General features: G+C 48.1%; 1 protein-coding gene and 2 non-coding genes across 3 annotated transcripts in view; 1 reads left to right on the top strand and 2 right to left on the bottom strand.

Moving 5' to 3' along the window:
- The window catches only part of LOC141218900 (uncharacterized), a 356,089-nt gene that overhangs the window by 178,017 nt on the left and 161,290 nt on the right, over positions 1–16,782 (bottom strand). The window lies entirely within an intron of this gene.
- TRNAG-GCC (transfer RNA glycine (anticodon GCC)) lies at positions 16,582–16,652 on the bottom strand. The gene has a single exon. It is a non-coding gene; the product is annotated as a tRNA-Gly (tRNA).
- The window catches only part of TRNAK-CUU (transfer RNA lysine (anticodon CUU)), a 73-nt gene continuing 71 nt past the window's right edge, over positions 16,781–16,782 (top strand). The window contains exon 1 of the tRNA in view: positions 16,781–16,782. This exon is cut by the window's right edge and continues 71 nt beyond it. This is a non-coding gene — a tRNA (tRNA-Lys).

Genomic DNA, 16,782 nt, shown 5'->3' with positions numbered 1-16,782 from the left:
GCTGTGCCGGAGGTACGTCAATCCAAAAACCCATGAGATGGTATGGCAGATAGTGGTCCCCAAGACTGACATCCAGATGGTGTTGGAGGCCTACCACGATCAGGCGGGGCATTTGGCTGGAAAAAGCTAGAGACCCTGTTGAAGTGTCGATTCTACTGGGTGGGAATGCGCAGCTCCATTGAGAGGTGGTGCAGAGACTGTGAACCCTGTAGCCTCAGAAGAAAAGACTACAGCAGCCTGAAGGCACCCCTGCAGCCCATCAAGATGACTCGACCCCTGGAGATCGTGGCCCTGGACCATGTCAAGTTGTCACCCAGCCGGTCAGGATATGCCTATGCCCTGACCATGGTGTATCACTACTCCAGGTTCCTGGTGGTCGCCCCTGTCAAAGACCTGACAGCAGAGACAGCAGCGAAGACGTTCCAAGCGTACTTCTGCAGACCCCATGGATACCCTGAGCAGGTACTGATTGACCAAGGCCCGGCCTTTGAGGCTGAATTGTTCAAAGAGTTCTGCCATCTGTACGGGTGTAAAAAGATCAGGACTACACCGTACCACCCCCAAACTCTTTGAAAAGATGAATAACATCATCATCGATCTACTGAAGACTATACCACTAGAAGAGAGAAACCAGTGGCCAGACCTACTACCTGACCTAGTGGATCTGTATAATCACATACCAGTAAGTTCCACCAATTGCACTCCAGCATATCTCATGCGGGCAAGACCAGGAAAGCTGCCCATGGACCTGGAGCTTGGTGTTGTAGAACCAGAAGCAGATGTGACCACTGAAGACTGGGACACGACCAGACAGGAGCAGTACAGAAGAGTACAAGCATGTGTCGAAGGCAGTCTCACTCGGGTGAGGGATAAACAAGAAGCACAATACAACAGAAGTGCACCAGCAGAACCATTCACACCAGGAGAAGTGGTATTGAAAAGGAAGCGGAGGAACCACAAGCTTGATGACCAGTGGGAGAGAGAACCCTACACTGTGTTGAATTCAAGGTTTGACAACAGGAAGACATGTCTGATCAGCAAAGATGGAGGAAGAACAACTGCAACAGTATCTAGGGACCACCTGAAGTTGTGTCCAGATCTGCTAAAACCCCAAGAAGAAGTGCCTCTCATTTTCCCGGAGGAACCTGATGAAGCAGTAATACATACTGATTTAGGAGACTTCCCGGCAGATTGGCCTCAAATCGGAGGAGCAGTCATAATTCCAGTACTCAAATTCTTCCAACAGACAGAAGACCCTCCACAGCAAGTTGAACCTGTAAGTGCTGCAGAAGAGCCTAGTGCCACAGAAAAGCCTGCTCAGGAAGAATCCCCAGAAGAAGGATCCCCGGCAGAAGCAGAGCAAGAAGGCCCAGCCAATGGTGAACTTGCCAGTCCATTAGCGAGGTTAAGGCAGTTTTTCAATACCATCACTAGTAGAACAAACAGGGTAGCTGAGAGAAACACTGACACTATGTTATGTTCTGCTACCAGAGCTAAGGAAAGAGAGGAGATCTGTCCCTACGATAGAACTCAGCTTTATCCCTACGATGTAACAGGGGACCTGATCCTGCGATCAGACCTGCTAAAGTCCTAAGCTAGTCTGTACGGAGACCTATAGATGTGGGGAAGGAATCCCTACAAGTACTAAGGACTGGGAGGAAAATGGGACACCTCCTAACAGAAATAGTAGCAGACAGATAAACAAACAAAATATATAGAACACTGAGGTCCGTAGACCAAGCAAACTAACAGAGTTAGATACAGAGCACAGGCTAGCTAGAAAGTAGTTATACAATGAAGTCCAGCAAAGCCAGAAGGGCGGAGCAGGATTAAATAGGCCAACAAGGTCATGTGACCAGCAAAGGAAAAAACCTAAGAGCAAGGTTCTAACAGTACCCCCCCCCTTCTAAGAGGATCCTCCGGATCCCCTAGGACCAGGCTTATCAGGAAATCTCCTGTGAAACGCTCTGATAAGTCTGGACGCGGAAACATCATCTGACCTCACCCAAGAGTTATCCTCGGGTCCGAAACCTTTCCAGGCCACAAGATACTGCAAACTACCTCTATACCGTCTAGAGTTAAGGATGCGAGAAATTTCATATTCCCCGTCCTCCACCACCGGAGGAACAGAGGCAGAGGCGTCACCATCCGACACAACAGCTTTTTTTAGCAGAGAGACATGAAATACCGGATTAATTCTCCAGGAGGTAGGAACCTCCAACCTAACAGCAGATTGGTTGACAACCTGAAGCACCTTAAAGGGCCCTACAAACTTGGGACCCAATTTCTTAGAAGGAATCCTCAACCGCAGATTCCTAGAGGACAACCAAACCATGTCACCAACAGCGAACAAAACCTCCTGTCGTTTCCTATCAAAGTAGTCTTTAGATTTTCTGTTGGCCTCCTGAAGATTACCACGCACATCCGTCCAAACTCTCTCCAAATCACCGGAAAAATTCTCCTCCTCAGGCACGGCAGATCCCAACTTGGAGAACGACCCAAACGACGGATGTCTCCCAGAACAACAAAAAAAAGGCGAACAACCAGCAGAAGAAGATGTATGATTGTTCAGAGCAAATTCAGCAAGTGGCAGAAACTCAGACCACCCCTCTTGATTGTCTGCCTCAAAACAACGCAAGAACTGCTCAACATCCTGGTTTTTCCTTTCTGTCTGGCCATTAGATTCAGGATGATATCCGGACGAGAACGATAAATGAACTCCCAACCTGTCACAAAAGGCACGCCAAAAACGAGCCACGAACTGAGGACCCCTATCAGAAACAATGTCAGTAGGAACGCCATGAAGTCTGACAATTTCCTTGACAAAGGCCTTAGCGAGAGTTTTAGCGCAGGGCAGTTTGACGAAGGGAACCAAGTGACACATCTTGCTAAAACGGTCCACGACCACCCAGATGACCGTAAAACCCTCAGAGGGGGGAAGGTCCGTTATAAAGTCCATAGCCAAATGTGTCCAAGGAGCACTGGGAACCTCCAAAGGACAAAGCAACCCCGCAGCAGGAGTATGTGAGGACTTAGATCTAGCACATATAGTACATTGACGCACCTACTTAATGACTTCCTTCTGCCATCCAGGCCACCAAAAACTGCGACCCACCAGTCTCTTGGTCTCAGAGATTCCGGGATGACCTGCCAACCGAGATTCGTGACACTCAACAAACAAATCTCTCCTAAAGGTCCCAGGCAGAAACAACCTCCCATGAGGAGTGTTAGATGGGGCATTCTCCTGTGCTTTAAGAATCTCATCTTCCAAAACGGAGTCCAAAGCAGCTATCACAACACCTTCTTGTAAAATGTTCTCCTCTTTCTCAGCACCGACTATGGGAGAAAAACTGCGAGACAAGGCATCCGCCTTAACATTCTTAGTACCAGGGATGTAAGTAACGGAGAAATTAAACCGCGAGAAAAACAGTGCCCACCTAGCCTGACGGGCATTCAGGCGCTTGGCAGCATCAAGATATATCAGATTTTTATGATCCGTAAGAACCTGAACGGGAAATTCCGCACCTTCCAAGAAGTGGCGCCAGTGTTCAAATGCGAGTTTAATAGCCAATAATTCCCGATTACCAATATCGTAATTCAGTTCAGTCTCCGAAAATTTTTTTGAAAAAAAGGCACAGGGATGTAATCCATCCCCGTTATCCTGAGACAATACTGCGCCAACCCCCACAGAGGAAGCATCAACCTCAACCAAAAACGGCTTAGTCACATCAGGCTGCATAAGGATGGGAGCAGAGGTGAACCTCTCCTTGAGATACACAAAAGCTTCAATAGCCTCAGAAGACCACTGAACCGCATCAGCACCTTTCCTGGTGAGATCGGTCAGAGGTTTGACAATACTAGAAATTTTTTTTATGAATTTTCTGTAATAATTGGCGAAACCTAAAAACCTCTGTATCGATTTCAAACCAATAGGCCTAGGCCATTCCTGTACAGCTTGAACTTTAACCGGGTCCATCTCAAAACCTTCGCTGGAGATAATGTAACCCAAAAAACTAATTCTCTGTACAGCGAACTCACATTTCTCCAGCTTAGCAAAAAGCGAATTGTCCATTAACAACTGTAATACCTCACGTACGCTCCGCCAATGAGACTCCAGATCCGGCGAATAAATCAAAATGTCATCCAAATACACAACCACATTTTTGCCGATCAAAGGTCTAAGGATGTCATTAATAAGATTCTGAAAAAATGCAGGAGCATTAGTAAGACCAAAAGGCATAACCAGATTCTCAAAATGACCCACAGGAGTGTTAAAAGCAGTCTTCCATTCGTCACCCTCCTTCATGCGCAACAGATTGTATGCCCCCTTAAGGTCAATTTTAGAGAACCACTTGGCCCCCATTAACTGGTTAAATAAATCAGGAATCAATGGCAGTGGGTAAGGATTGCGTACAGTAATTTTGTTAATCTCACGAAAATCCAGACAAGGACGTAAACCGCCGTCCTTTTTTTTTTACAAAAAAAAATCCAACCGCCACAGGAGACTTAGAAGGCCTAATGTGACCAGCGGCCAAACTTGTCTGTATGTATTCCTCCAAAGCCTTCCTCTCAGGAATAGTAAGGTTAAATAAACGACTTTTAGGAAGAGTCGCTCCAGGGACAAATTCAATAGAACAATCATAGTCTCTATGGGGAGGCAAAACCTGCGATTCCTTCTCAGAAAAAAACTCTCCAAAAATCCTGAATAGGAACAGGCAATTCTCCCCTATCCAAAGCTGCAATACGACCGTTACAACACTTGTCATAACATTTATGGCTCCAGGATTTAATTTCACTGGTAGACCAATCCAGTACAGGATTGTGAAATTTTAACCAGGGCAATCCCAATATTACTGGAGAAGGCAAGTTATTCAAAACTACCAAATCCAATTTCTCATGGTGAACACCATTAATAGTGAGAGGAAATTCACAGACCTTGAGAGTAATATTCTTCAAAGGGGAACCATCCACAGAAACCACAGCAATGGGGGATGATAAAGGTTCGGGTTTTAAATTGAGTCTTTCCAAGAATCCCCCATCAATTACATTCAGAGTAGACCCACAATCGACAAACACCCGAAATTCCATTAATTTTTCCTGAGCAATCGTGGAAGCAGCTAAAAATACACCCTTGGAATTTAAACAGGCAATACGGGCATGACTGACCATTTTTTTTTCTTTCTTCATACGAAGCTCACAGCCTTTAATCAAATGACCAGATTTTCCGCAATAGAAACACAAGCCTTCAAAAAATCTACGGTCTTTTACTTGAGAGCGAGGTGCCACCGATCCAATCTCCTTCGGTTCACCACTGTTAGTACACACATTCTCATAACCAGAAACTGACATAGCAGAGGATTTGCTCTCATTAACCCTTGCACGCAGTCTCCTATCCACCCGTATAGCTAATTGCATAGCCTGTTGCAAATCTTCAGGTGTAGGATAAGCAATTAGCAGGTCTTTAACCCTTTCATTGAGCCCAGCAAGAAATAGACTTTTCAGAGCAGAATCGTTCCACCCTGTTTGAGTAGACCATCGACGGAAATGAGTACAATATTTTTCCACATTACCTGATCCCTGTCTCAAACGTCTTAACTCAGTCTCAGCTGATGCGACACGGTCAGGATCATCATATAATAGCCCCAAAGCAGAAAAAAAACTATCCACTGATCTGAAGCATGTATCACTAGGTTGCAAAGAAAAGGCCCACTCCTGAGGCTCTTTGCGCAAAAGTGACATTATGAACCCTATGCGCTGGGATTCATCCCCAGAGGACTTGGGTCTCAAACGAAAATACAATAAGCAAGCATTTTTAAATGAAAAAAATTCTCGGTGTTCACCAAAAAATAAATCCGGCAAACATACCTTAGGCTCCAAGAAATGTGCTCCAGGACAGTTACTCACGTGCTGACGGAGCTCGGCCACCTCCAGAGAGAGTCCCTGCAGGCGATGAGCCAAATCCTGAACCGACACCATGATGGAACAGAAAAATCTTTCCTTAGAGAATTTGCAGGCTGGACTTACTGTTATGTTCTGCTACCAGAGCTAAGGAAAGAGAGGAGATCTGTCCCTACGATAGAACTCAGCTTTATCCCTACGATGTAACAGGGGACCTGATCCTGCGATCAGACCTGCTAAAGTCCTAAGCTAGTCTGTACGGAGACCTATAGATGTGGGGAAGGAATCCCTACAAGTACTAAGGACTGGGAGGAAAATGGGACACCTCCTAACAGAAATAGTAGCAGACAGATAAACAAACAAAATATATAGAACACTGAGGTCCGTAGACCAAGCAAACTAACAGAGTTAGATACAGAGCACAGGCTAGCTAGAAAGTAGTTATACAATGAAGTCCAGCAAAGCCAGAAGGGCGGAGCAGGATTAAATAGGCCAACAAGGTCATGTGACCAGCAAAGGAAAAAACCTAAGAGCAAGGTTCTAACACACTACACAGACCACCGCACTACGCAGATCTACACGTAGCATGAAAGGTCAACTCCCTGTCAGGTACACTAAGTAAAATAGTTAAACCCCGACAGATGTAGATAGTTATCCCTGGGGTAAGGTATTGTATTGTATAATACTGTATATTATTGCATTATCCTGTGTATGTATTGCTATGTATTTATTGCCTTTTACAGGCCTTTAACTTATATTTTGCCCCTCTAATGGACAATCCAAGTGAAACGGACACTTTACTTATTTGCTTCCCATTACCCGCTTGGGTATCTAAGAACTCTGTGGCTGAGGACTATGTGCAGCCCAAAGACTTTATTTGTACATATTTGCACTCCCCCTTTGCGCAACCTCTCCGGAAGTGACTTGGACTTTCTGGTTGCTCATTGCCTACTGTTTATTGAACTATATATGTATATTTATCCATGTTCTGGTTATGCAACGTTCAAGTGTCCTAACCTCCCATAAAGGGAAGCTTGTTATTGTTGTTACAAAATGTGCTTCAGCCCGGGAGTGCTGAGTTCAACTAGGGGGGAATGTGACGCCCTGCTGTGCATGGAGCCACAGATCCTGGAGGGGTGTATTAAAGGATTTCTCCACAAGAGGCCCTCGGAGCATACATACACCTCTACCCTACCTTAGTCCACCAGAGGGAGTCCGGATAGGGATATAAATACGGAGGGTGGAGCTAGGCAGAGGCGGTCTGTGAGTTAGTTCTCCTCAGGAAGTGAGTGGAGACAGAACAGTCTGGAGTCCACAGCCAGTTCCTGCAGATTGAGACACAGAGAAACAGGTCTGTCTGCAGTGGAGCTCAGTCAGACTCAAGCATCTCGAGTTAAGTGAGCTAGGAGCGTTGCTGACACTCAGAGAGCAGTAGAAGAGGCAGCAAGCTAACTGCCAGTGTGTATAGCCTAGTGAGGGCCCGAGTAGGCCGAAGGCTAGAGGAGCGAGTAGCATTGGGGGCAGAGGGGCTTTACCAGCTCACCCCAGAAACCATATACCAGACAACGGGTCCGAGTCTGCAGGGATTCTTTACACCCAGCAGAGGACAACCAGAACACCTGGTTAACTACATGTCTCAGGAATACCAAACGCTGACTGTTATACCAGGGTCAGGAGTTACCGAGGCCCCATATACCAGGGGGTGTGTACTCTAACAGAAGGCCCTACCACAGGATAAGCCGATGCAGGACAGAAAATAAGTTAGGCCTAGCTCCAGGCAGGTCAGAAACTTACTACAGAGAGGTAAGAAACAGGAGGCCGTACACCCGCTCACTGGGGAGAATCCAGACGTGCACCCCTCACCCTACAGCGCTCTATTTCCAGTAAAGGTACAGAAGTGACTTTTGTGTGTGCTTCCCCTTCTTGCTCTGACCTGGCTGGGTCCCCTCTGTCCTGCATTCCCAACTCCTACGCTGCCCTGAAGCCCCAATCCGCCTGTGGGGAGTGATTCCATCTAAGTTGCCACAACACCGGCCTCAGTGGAAGGTCGCAGCGCTGGTGATCCTCACCAGACACCATAGGTGGCGTCACGAACTTTGACATTTCATTTTCCCCTTTTTAAGAGAGACCTCAGTGTAGGGGCCCGGGAGCCGACCACCGCGACATCCCCCAAGAACAGGCATTAAGGCCCGGGCGCCAAGTAGTCCCCATCCCCTGGGTGCCACAGGGTTCAGCACACTCCAAGTACTTCAGGTGCACTTGACAGGTCCCCATGCTCTAGTGTGTTCCTCTCTTCTCTTAATTCTCCTCCCTCCTTGTGTTCCCCACTGAGTCCCATACGGGTACTGCGATGCCCTTTACGGGTGGCGTTTAGCCCCCGGACCGACTGGGTGCCCTTATTGGTGACTGGTGGTGAGAACTTGGTGTAAGGCCGGGTCCCTCTGGATAAACGCAGATTAGAGGATACAGGTGGCGACTCCGCTCCGTCCGTATCCCCCTGGGATCCACATAAGCCTCCGGACTTTTCTGACAGAGACGTGAAGTGCAAGGTCAGATAATCGGGGACCGATACCCCCTCTTGCGGCAGGGTCTCTCTGACTAAGCCAGAATGAGGCATGCAGGTGGCGACTCCGCTCCGTCTGCACCCCCTGAGATCCTTTCGCCTGTGGAGCCTATCTGCTCTGCTCCCCTCTTTTGCCTTCTTGTGTGGACTAAGACCAGGAACAGAGCGGGCTATAACTCAACTCTGCCCCAATCCCCAGTCTCGAGGCCTGAGACCGGGAATCACAGAATCCTAGAACAGCTGCAGCTTGTACTGACTAACCACTCCAGGGAACTGCGACCAAAGACCCGGTAAAGATGGCCTCTGTTTATATATGATTCTATTAAGGTGTGTTATAAAGTGCTTCCTCCACCCTCACTCACTACTTGGTTCCCCCTTACTTTGGTTCCGCCCAACTCCTCCATTCAGACCCAGGGCTGCACTATGGTGCTTTAGATCCCCGTCCTGAACTGGAGTGGTGTAGTGATGAGTCCGTGGCAGGGGTCCTGTGTAGTACTCCATTCTTACCTTGGAGAGGAGATACCACACCTCGGTCTGAGGTGCAGTACCCCTGTGGCGACTGAACCCTCAGGGGTGCCACATTATTCTGTATGGAGCACTGTGTGGGGCCAATTATACTGTATGGAGCACTGTGTGGGGCCCATTATACTGTATGGAGGATTATGTGGGGCCATTATACTGAAGGGGCACTATGTGGGGCCAGTATACTGTATGGAGTACTATGTGGGGCCCATTATACTGTATGGAGCACTATGTGGGGCCCACTATACTGTGTGGAACACTATGTGGGGCCCATTATACTGTATGGAGAACTATGTGGGACCCATTATTCTGATATGGAGGGCTATGTGGGGCCCATTATTCAGTATGGAGGACTATGTGGGGCCATTATTCTGTATGGAGGACTATGTGGGGCCATTATCCTGTATGGAGGACTATGTGGGGCCATTATTCTGCATGGAGGACTATGTGGGCCATTATTCTGCATGGAGGACTATGTTGGACCCATTATATTGTATGGAGGAATATGTGGGGCCATTATTGTGCATGGAGGACTATGTGGGGCCATTATTATGCATGGAGGACTATGTGGGGCCATTTTTCTGCATGGAGGACTATGTGGGACCCATTATACTGTATGGAGTACTATGTGGGGCCATTATTCTGCATGGAGGTCTATGTGGGACACATTATACTGTATGGAGGACTATGTGGGGCCATTATACTGTATGGAGGACTATGTAGGGCCATTATACTGTATGGATGACTATGTGGGCTATTATTCTGCATGGAGGACTATGCGGGGCCATTATACTGTATGAAGGACTATGCGGGGCCATTATACTGTATGGAGGACTATGTTGGACCCATTATATTGTATGGAGGACTATGTGGGGCCATTATTCTGCATGGAGGACTATGTGGGGCCATTATTCTGCATGGAGGACTATGACGGGCCATTATTCTGCATGGAGGACTATGTGGGACCCATTATACTGTATGGAGTACTATGTGGGGCCATTATTCTGCATGGAGGTCTATGTGGGACACATTATACTGTATGGAGGACTATGTAGGGCCATTATACTGTATGGATGACTATGTGGGCCATTATTCTGCATGGAGGACTATGCGGGGCCATTATATTGTATGACGGACTATGCGGGGCCATTATACTGTATGGAGGACTATTCAATGTTATATTTGATAAGGGAAAACTTCCTCAATTGTAGACATTTTTTAAATAAATATCACGGTTGTCTTGCAACTTTGTCCAAGCTTTTCAATTTGGCCCTCCGGGTATTTGAGTTTGACAAAATATAAAGGGATGTCTGGGCATACAGTATTGCCATATCGCACTGCGTCATAATTCAGCTGTCACAGAGAGAGACTGCAGACTTTTCTTTTGCAAGCAGAAAACCCTATAAGATATAAAGGGATGTCCGGGCATACAGTATTGATGACCTATCTACATCTACAGGATAGGTCATCAATAGCAGATCAGTGGGGTCCGACACCTGGCGCCCCCAAGAGCAGCTGTTTGCTCAGGCGGCATTACTGAGCGGCTGCTGCTGGTTCTGCAGCTCAGCTCCTGTTCATTTGAATAGTAGTGACTACAGTACCAGCAGCGACTGGCAGAGGCCACTACACTCTGGATAGAGCTGCGCTTGCTCCGGAGCTTGTAACAGCTGACCGATGGGGGCACCAGCTGTCAGACCCCACCTATCTGCTTTTCATGACCTATCCTGTATATGTAGAGAGGTCATCAATCCCATATGCCCGGAAATATCCTTTACTCTCTTATAGTTGTTTTCTGGTCACAAGAGAAGAGTCTGCAGTTATTCTGACTGCAGACAGCTGAATTATCACACTGTCACGATTTGCGCACACTGTCTCGATTTTCCTGTATTTTAATGCGGGAGGGCGGTCACTTGACCTCATGTATGCAATTTACATACTTGCAGTCACATGCCGACTAGTCTCATCCAGATTCTTTCAATTCTCTTATATTGAGTGGAGCAAGATGAGTCTCGTCCGCACATGACTGCAAGTATGTAAATTACATACATTTAAAGGAAAATTCCTTTAAAGAGAATTTCCAACCTTCTTGAAAATTTTACAGGGGACAGGGTTTGTTTTAAGAAAAAGAAAAACAACCTTAAAGGGGTTGTCCAGCTTTAGGCTACAAGCCTGCAGTTTCTCTGTGCGCGCTGTGAGGATTCTCAGGTGTCGGTGCCCGATGTGAATTGAGTGCAGCCGAACACAGTCTAGTCAGAATGTGGCCAGAAGTAGAAGTATGCGTATCACATGCTTGTGGTCACACACCCGACACCTGAAAATCCTCACAGCAAGCAGGGCGTGCAATGTGAGGATTCACAAGTCTGCAGTCACATAAAGTGACTGCAGTCTTGTAGCTTAAGGCAGCTTGCACCTGTTCACACTTGCTTTATTCTGTTCGGAGGTGCTGGTCAAGTTTTTTTTATAGTTTACTTTTGTAGGTTGTGACAGCCTCCTTTTCTGACTGTGCACTCCTCTGATCAGCCTAAGGCCCCCTTCACATGTACATGTCTGCGTTACGTGTGGCATCCGTTTTTTCCATGGATACCACACGTGCCCATTATAACCTACTAGCTATTCAACCCGTTCTACGCCCGGGTGGCAAGCATTTTTATTGGTATATGGTATCCCATGCTGGTATGTGCTGCCCCCCTTCTGGTATTTGTGCTGCCCCCATCCTGTCCCCACCATCCCATCCTGGTATGCATGGCACCTCTCACCCCCAATCCTGGTATGCAAGGCACCCCTCACCCCCAATCCTGGTATGCATGGCACCCCTCACCCCCAATCCTGGTATGCATGGCACCCCTCACCCCCAATCTTGGTATACATGGCACCCCTCACCCCAAATCCTGGTATGCATGGCACCACTCACCCCCAATCCTGGTATGCATGGCACCCCTCACCCCCAATCTTGGTATGCATGGCACCCCTCACCCCCAATCTCGGTATGCATGGCACCCCTCACCCCCAATCCTGGTATGTGTGGTACCCCATCCCTCATCCCTATCCTGGTATGTATGGTATCCCAGATCCTGGTATGCATGGGCCGCTCACCCTCATCCTGGTATGCATGGCACCCCTCATCCCCATCCTGGTATGCATGGCACTCCTCATCCCTATCCTGGTATGCATGGGCCCCTCATCCCCAATCCTGGTATACATAGTACCGCTCATCCCCAATCCTGGCATACATGGTACCCCTCATCCTTATCATGGTATGTATGGTACCCCTCATCCTGGTATGCATGGTACCCATCATTCCTATCCTGGTATGTATGGTCCCCTCATCCCTATTCTGGTATGCATGGCACCCCTCACATCCCTATTCTGTTATACATGGCACCCCTCACACCCCAATCCTGGTATGCATGGTCCCCTCACCCCCCAATCCTGGTATGCATGGTCCCCTCACCCCCCAATCCTGGTATGCATGGTCCCCTCACCCCCCAATCCTAGTATGCATGGTCCTCTCACCCCTTAACCCTGGTATGCATGGTCCCCTCACCCCCCAATCCTGGTATGCATGGTCCCCTCAACCCCCAATCCTGGCATGTGTGGTACCCCTCACCCCCCAATCCTGTTAAGTGTGGTACCCCTCACCCCCCAATCCTGGTATGCATGGTCCCCTCACCCCCCAATCCTGGTATGCGTGGTACCCCTCATCCTGGTATGCTTGATCCCCTCACCCCACAATCCTGGTATGCATGGTCCCCTCACCCCACAATTCTGGTATGTGTGGCCCCCTCTTCCCTTTCACACTGTACACACATACAAAAAAATAAACAGTTATACTCACCTTTCTTCTCTGTGCTCCAGCGCTGCTGCGTCCTGTTCTGCCGGAGGCCGGGGGAGGAGTGTGGAGACGGAGCACCGCGCTGTCCGGCGCCATTTTGCTGAAGACACACTGCAAATGTATCTTCAGTAAAATGGCGCAAGATAGCGCTATGTGCATGCGCCGATCCGGCGCCTCACTCCTGCCACCGTCTCCGGCGAAGAGAGGCGCTGCGGCAACGCTCCTCCCGGTCAGGTAAGTATGTAAGTATGGTGTCGGAGATCGCGGTATGCGTTCAGTGCCTACGCATACCGCGATCTCCGGTGCCATACACTCCTTTTACCTGTAACGGCTGGATGGGTGATTCTGTCTGGAGCGAGACTGCGCGTCGCGCATGCGCAGTCTATCGAGGCTTCAGACAGAGACACGCTTGCAGTGTTATATTATAGATGGTGTTTTTCCGGTAACGGTTTTATATGAATTTATGAAGGTGCCTAAGGCTTTTAATTAATGCTGGATCCTACCTACCCTTTACATTTTTACGCTTATAGCCCGGGAGAGGCATGACTGATAAATATTAGGATTAGGATCCCATCAAAGAAAGGTCACCTTGTCACGGCTAGTGGGCTCTCCTGAATTTGCCAATTTATGAGCTAAATACTGTAATTTTTATAAGTAAATTCTATATAACAGTAATGCGGTTCAAATGTCATATATTCAATGTTTGCAGCACTTACAGGGGCGGCTGTATTCTCCTGTATCTATCTATACTGAGGAGAGGGTGGACATGCCTTGGTGTTTGGGACCTGATCTTTTAAGACCCTAACAACGCCCCCGCTGCTATCCGTCCTTGGTGACACTGTTTACCTCTTGGTATCACTTTGCAGCAGCCAACAGAATGTCTCCGCACTGTGACCCTAAACTACATTCTCACTTATCTTTTTGCAAAGGACCAGAAAAAGAGGGGAGGAGACATCCCACCATGTGAGCACATCCCGCCCACTTTTACTGCAGTCTTAATGCAATCTAACACTACACTAGATTCATGGGAAATGTCTGCAGCTGCTCCCCCTAGTGTTTAAAAGTTGAAAATATCAAAACTTTTACAATTTTTATATTTTTTTACCATTAAAAGATTTTTTTTTTAAATTAAAACTTTAGTGCTTTACATTTTTTCAATTGTTGCTGCGAGACCTCTGAAGATGATGAGTATTATACTATCCATTTCTGAGCTTTACGTTGCTTTACTCCCTACTTCACAGTACACTGACGTTGAGTATGGTCTCATCCATATGGGGTCACAAAGGTTCAGCTAATGTTATCGCCTTTTGCAGGGCTTTTCATACTGGATACATCACCGTCCATCATATGAAAGTCCAACCATAAATAATATTCCATGGACCCTGGAGGTAAATCCCAAACTTCTCCCTGATCTTCTCTATGGGATATTCATGAAGCTGCTTTATATTTTATCCATGACTGTATAATAACAAGGGCTCTCTGGTTGATTAGATTATGTATAAGAGAATTTCTAAATGTTTTTTTTTTATTACAGGATGACCCAGGGTCGGCTCCAGGTTTTTCTGGGCCCCGGGCGAAAGAGTCTCAGTGGGCCCCTTTAACACATACCACGATTCATGATGCAGAGATACGGCGGAGAAATATATATATATATATATATATATATATATATATATATATATATATATATATATATAGTACAATGCAAAGATTTCACTTCTTACATTACATGAGTGATATCTATTGTAAATTCCACAATAGCTCAGAAACCGGTGAATCGCTCCACACAGAATACTGGCCCTCATATAAGGCTCCATACGGAATACTGGCCCCCATATAACGCTTCATACGGAATACTGGCCCCCATATAAGGCTCCATACAGAATACTGGCCCCCATATAACGCTCCATACAGGATACTGGTCCCCTTATAAAGCTCCATACAGGATACTGGCCCCCATATAACGCTCCATACAGGATACTGGTCCCCTTATAACGCTCCATACAGGATACTGGTCCCCTTATAAAACTCCATACAGGATACTGGCCCCCATATAACGCTCCATACAGGATACCGGTCCCCTTATAACGCTCCATACAGGATACCGGTTCCCTTATAACGCTCCATACAGGATACTGGCCCCCATATAATGCTGCATGCAGGCTGCTACCCCCCACATAATGCCCCATACAGGCTGTCCCCCCCTTATAATGCTCCATGCAGGCTGTTACCCCCCACATAATGCCCCATACAGGCCCCCCCCCCTTTTAATGCTCCATGCAGGCTGTTAACCCCCACATAATGCCCCATACAGGCTGCCCCCCCTTTATAATGCCCCATGCAGGCTGTTCCCCACCTTATAATGCCCCATGCAGGATGCCCCCCCCCTCTTTATAATGCCCCATGCAGGATGTCCCCCCCTCTCTTTATAATGCCCCATGCAGGATGCCCCCCCTTCTCTTTATACTGCCCCATGCAGGATGCCCCCCCCCTTCTCTTTATACTGCCCCATGCCTCCATACATTAAAAAAAAAAAATCAAATACTCACCTCCCTTCTGCTACCTGCTGCCCGCTGCTCGGGTCCGAACTCCAGCGTTGTCGGCGTCTTCCCGCTCAGCGCTCCCTGTGACGGCTCAGGGGAGGGCGCGGTGTAAAGACGTCACCTGAGACGTCACAGGGAGCACAGAGCAGGAAGACAGCTGATCTGCGGAGGCACGGGGAGAGGTAAGTATCGGGCAGCCGGGGCCCTGAGCAAGCGGCGGAGAAGGGCGGGCGCTGACACCGCTCTCCTCCGCCCATAGCCCAGCGGGGTGCGCGACCGCCAGTGGGCCCCTCTGCCTGCTCAGGGCCCCGGCATTTGCCCGGGTGCGCCGGGTGCTGACGCCGGCCCTGGGATGACCCACTACGTGTGGTTCCCTGGAAAAATTCCTCTGAAGATTCCATCAAGCTTCCTCTTTGGATCTTCCGTGCCACAGTTTTTGTTGCGCTGATGACACTTGTGACAATACTAGAGAACTTGGCTTTAAAGCGCACCTGTCAGCAGGATTGTGCTTAGTAAACCACATACACTGACCGGTGGGCGCCATTACACTGAGTAAAATGATAGCTTTGTTGATGAAATCCGTCCAGAGGTTCTTTTATAATCTTTAGTTTCAGTTTTGCCATAATGAGATACTCATGCTCTGGGGTGGGACTTTAGGGAGGTGCTGTAGCTGGTGCTCTCATTATGTATGCCTATCTCTGACAGGTCACTGTGCTTTCAGTCGCCGGCCTAATATTTTAAATATTGCCTTTGTAATTTCTCTGCCAATTTGAAATTTACATCCCCAAAATGGCCGCAAAGGCCCGCGCATGCGCAGTAGCATCTTTCGGTTGCCGAAAGATGTTACTGCACACGCGCGGTTGCCATTTTGCTAAAGGAAAAAGAAACTTGCCTGCAGCAATATGGCACCCAGCAACCGAAAGATGCTACTGCGCATGCGCGGGCCCCGGCGGCCATTTTGGGGGATGTAAATTTCAAATTGACAGAGAAATTACAAAGGCAATATTCACTGTCAACCCAGATAACCCCTTGCGAACTGCCCCCTTCTGCTTGCTACAAAACATGACAAACTGCATAGCCCCGCAGGATAAAGGGCAGGGAAGGCCCAAAAGGATGGGAAGCGAAAGAAAAGCAGCAAGTGCCCAATGTTTTCGCAAGTGTCTGCAAAGTCAATGAGGGAAGAGATGCGCTGCAATGGTCAGCAAATGAGAGAAGAGCTGTGCTGCATTGGCTGGGAATCAAACCCAGGCCTCCCACGTGGCAGGCGAGAATTCTACCACTGAACCACCAATGCTTGGATGAGTCCTTTATGGCAGTGGTGCCTGCCAGAACAAGGTTCCAGGATCAGACGGCCACCATCGCCCGACCTGACCAAATGAAGCTCTTGTGGTGCGGTGCGGTGCGGTGCGGTGCATGTCTGCAGC

This window comes from Phyllobates terribilis, unplaced genomic scaffold, assembly GCF_046119375.1.
Source record: "Phyllobates terribilis strain yellow unplaced genomic scaffold, ASM4611937v1 Scaffold_251__1_contigs__length_2838608, whole genome shotgun sequence".
Lineage (NCBI taxonomy): Eukaryota > Metazoa > Chordata > Amphibia > Anura > Dendrobatidae > Phyllobates > Phyllobates terribilis.
The sequence above is the reverse complement of the archived record's forward strand: the minus strand, read 5'-3'. Positions and strand labels throughout refer to the sequence as shown.